Source organism: Austrofundulus limnaeus, unplaced genomic scaffold (genome assembly GCF_001266775.1).
Source record: "Austrofundulus limnaeus strain Quisiro unplaced genomic scaffold, Austrofundulus_limnaeus-1.0 Scaffold518, whole genome shotgun sequence".
NCBI lineage: Eukaryota > Metazoa > Chordata > Actinopteri > Cyprinodontiformes > Rivulidae > Austrofundulus > Austrofundulus limnaeus.
Genome location: NW_013952920.1, coordinates 224,565 through 229,140, shown reverse-complemented (window position 1 = coordinate 229,140; position 4,576 = coordinate 224,565).

Genomic DNA, 4,576 nt, shown 5'->3' with positions numbered 1-4,576 from the left:
CAAACTGGCAGATGTGACAGTGTCTCGCGCAGGACATTTCTGAAGCACGTAGGACAATATACTCTGTGCTTCAAATCTATATTGCAGTGACATTTATATTATTTTCACTGTACTTTCAACATATGCGTTTTATAGACATAAGATTCAAATGTTAACCCAAAACACTTTTATTAATAAAATATCAGATTACATTTCAGAATTACTGAATTACTGTAAATCTTCTCAAAAGAGGCACTGAAATCAAAAGTGCAGTAGTCCTCCAATTTCCTATAGTTTGTCTCAAAGTCCTGTTCATCAAAGCTCTCATGATCAGCATCATCATCTGAGTCACTACAGTCTGGTTCATCCCTGTTCTCTTCAGACACTGCAGCAGTAGAAGCTTCAGCTGTTCCAGGCTCCACATCTTCCTCAACTTCTCCTGTGCTGACTTCGTTATTCCAAATACTTCTCTTTCTTTGGTAGTTTGGCTTCCTACGTCTTCCAACCTGAAGTAAACAATGTTGACAGTGTTACTACTTTCTTTTTATTTTGTAACAATATGGATCAGTTGTGTATTTGTGTGCAACACAGAATGGTAAATGGTAAATGGTACTGAACTTATAGAGCGCTTTTCAAGTCCCTCCGGACCCCAAAGCGCTTTACACTAACAGACATTCACCCATTCACACTGACATTCACACACTGATGATGGCAAACTACACTGTAGCCACAGCTGCCCTGGGGCACACTGACAGAGGTGGGGCTGCCATGCACCGGTGCCACCGGACCCTCTGAATCCATCATATTACCATCCAATGATCCACTGCAGGGCTGGGGTCAAACTCTTCAATTTGGGGCCCATTCAACCTGACTTGGAGGATACTGTTCAGTCTATTCTGTGAGAGTCTGTGCTTCCTATCTGTCTTCACTAGCTTTAGCTGGTTAAAGGCTCTCTCATTCTCAACTGAAGAGGGAGAGAGGGCAAGGACCAGGTCTATCATCTTCAAAATGTTGTCCACCCCCATGCTATTCATCGTCCTGTTAACATTTGTCCACTGTTCTTTGTGAATGTTAGGTCCATAACTGAAATATTCAGACATAAACATTTTAAATGGTCATTGAAATAAATAAGAATATTTTATTGACCAGTCAATGGACTTGGAATTTATATAGGTGCAATAACAAATTATAAAACCTTTTTATATTTTTGTACACTGAGCTTGCATACATCAGATACTGCAACATGGTCCACTCGTGCATCATTTCACTTTCATCCACATCAAGCTTATCCTTGAACCTTTCAAGTAGGGTCTGCACTTCAGACTCTCCAAAATCTACAAGAAATGTTGGTCTGAATTCATTACTGAAAAAATATTTAAAATAAATATTAGTTGTGAAGTTTAGAATTTATCAAACCACTTTCTGTAGTATTTTTACTTTTTGATTTAAAGTATAAATGTAAAAGTAAAACCATATGCGATACAACTTTTAATGTAAACCTAAAACCTTATTCTAAATGTAATCCTGTAAAAATAACATGTTAAAAAAGGCTGTAACAGGGCTAAACACATAAAATCCTAAACTGAAAATGCTTTGTGGTTTTTTTTATTACAGCTGATATTTTATCACCTAACCATACTAACCAGGTTTTTGCTTCGTGGGCCAGTGCCTGAGACTTGCAACTCTTGTTGCCAACACCACAGGGTCTTCTCGGAGGTCTTTGTACCTGGACTCAATGCAGCTCCTAATATCATTGATGAGGTTTTGTCTGTAATGCATCTTAGGTGTGACACCCCTTAGCTCAGTGTTTTTGAGTGATCCAGTTTCCAGAGCAGAGCTGAGCTCAGAGTTGGTCCTGAAACACTAACACAACTGTTGTCAGACATAACAAATCTAGGCACAAAAATTCAGAGTTGAGTCATGCATAGAAATGTACTAATTACTCTGATTTGAGTTTCTGTAGTGTCATCAGCACAGCCTCAACCTGGACATGACAATCACAAATGACAGCATCTGTTTTCTGCAACCATGTTGACAGCTTCAACAGACAGTCAAGCACATCCTGAAACATGACAAACACACACATGTTAAACTTCACTGGCTGTCAATGACATTTAATAACACTGGTAAATTCTCAAAACTGTATTAACAAATTTAAAAATGTTTTATTTCTACATACCAACAGGAAAAACATAAATGCCAGGAGCTCCTTGTTGACTAGGAGTCTGTGCAGTCCCTGTGCCTTGGAGTCGTTTTTTGAAGCATTTAACAGTTGCATACACAGAGGCTGGTAACTTGCAAGCACATTTCTGATTGCTCTGACTGTATGCCCCAGCCATCTGGTCCCTCCAACCCTTGTGGGTAGATTGAGTTTCTGGCCAGAAGCTGCAAAGGCCTTCTTAAGTCCCTTTTTTTTGGTCTGACCCCCTATGATAAAAGTAGTACAGCCCTATCAACAGCCCTATCCTATATGCCTTATTGAACTGAATTTTGAATTGAATTGAATCAACATAGTCATGCATCTGTCATAGACTTTGTACTTTTTCATAGCATCTTTATAGACCAGCTCCAGCCTGTGGACCAAACAATGTGTCACAACTATATTGTGGTCTTTTTGTATGATAGCAGTTGCCCCATTTCTGCAACCCATCATGTTACTTGCTCTATTGCATGTAATTCCAACAATTTTTTTTGTCAAACCCATCAAGCACTTTGGTCAACACCTTTGCTAGATCAGCACCAGAGGTTGAGTCTGGTTCTTTCAGTTTAAGGAAGGATGTTGTTAGGACACCACTCTTGCAGCTGCGTACAAAGATAGCTTCCTGCTCCTTATTAGAAACATCTGTGGTTCCATCCATCATAAGTGAAAAGAAGCAAGAATCATGGACAAAATTTTCAGCTTCATTAAGTGTAACCCAGGCAATATTATCAACAAATTCTCCTACTGCATGACCCTTCAGATATGTGTGTCCCACATCTATGCCTTTAGCATTTTCTAGTTTTGTCATCCGTTTAAAGTCTGACAGAGGACAGTTGTGTTTAGCAATGGCATGTGCATTTCTGAACAGAATATTCATCCTGTCCCTCTCTTTTTGATTCATGGCCATCATGGCCCTACCAGCTTTGGTGTCTTCAGTTCTCTTCTTCTTTGCTTCTGTAATTTCATTTGCTAAGACATGAGCTTTTGAGTCCTAATGGTCTTTGATGGCTGAGGGCCTGAAGTTGTTACTTCCTTTTATAAAGGTGTGGGTTATGTATCCTTTCATATTTCTTTTGATCTCTGCTTCATGATCAGTGCAGTAAGTGCAGAACATTAACATCTCTTGAGGCTTGTACACAAGCCATGGCCTGCCCACCTTCCATGCAGCTTTAAACTTTCTGTAACTTTCAGTCTCAGATTCCTTTTTAGGTTGCGTTTTTTTTGTGCTTGAGGTTGTTGGGCTTGGAGTGTTTGAGGAGACTTCGTGGCCTTTGGGGTCCCATTTTGTAGCCACTTTAGCATGCTTGGAAAATAAAAGAGAGAAAACAGTATTACTGTCAGCAGTAGTACACATAAGAACAATTTTTAATTTTCTAGGCAAAGATTTTAGTAGCACCGCTCGGAAAAATCTAATAAACCGACAGAATTATCAGAATTAATCAGAAAAGTTTTGGGAGTTATTACATACTTTTACAGAATTAAATTGAAACAACAGAAAACACCAGAAACACAAAAAACATACCAAATTTTTCCGAAATATTAGAAAATTAGCTTACCTTGCGGTCGCTAGATAGCATCCTTAAGGCTTCTGGTGCTTAAACCAATCAAAATCCTGGATAGAACGCATTGCAGCAGCCAACCAATCACAGACCATGTCCGGTGGAGTGACACAATGTTGCCAACTTGGCGACTTTATCGCTGGATTTAACGGATTTTCCGATCCTTCTATCGAGTTGTTTTTTTAAGGGACTAGTAGCGACATATCTAGTGACTTTTCCCCTATGTTTTTAGAGACTTTAGCGACTTCACGTGAAAGCATCAATCCATCTGTCCTGAGGAAAAGTCAAGCGCTGCTGCGGTGAGCCGCTCCCGAGTGCTGCGCACATCGGTCAACATGTCCGGTGATTTAAAGTTTTTCGTCGGACAATTATAATTTACGTCATTAATGTCTGATGGTCCGACGTGTTTTCGCAAACACTGGGTATACAGTATACACACAGACATATATACACACTCAGTGACCAGTCAGAACCCCCCGGATCTGAACACCTGTTTGTGAGCGGTTGTGAACATGCATCTATGTACAAGATTTCTCCAATGGAATATGTAATAGTGACTGTGGAGGACAAAAGACCCAACCCCCAAGACCCTAGGCAGATCCAGGGGAGACCAGAGCCCAAGGACCCGTGAGGGATCCCGAGCGCAGAGCCCCCAGGGGCACCCGCACGGGAAGATCCGCCCACCCACCCCCCAGATCAGACCATAGGGAAGAACCGGAAGAGTCCCACCAGTGACCACATGCAGTAAACCCCCGGGGCCAGCAGCAACAAACTCATAGGCCCTGCCAAAACCTGCCACACCACAGCAGTTCCAGGCATGGACACAGAAGCCCAGCCC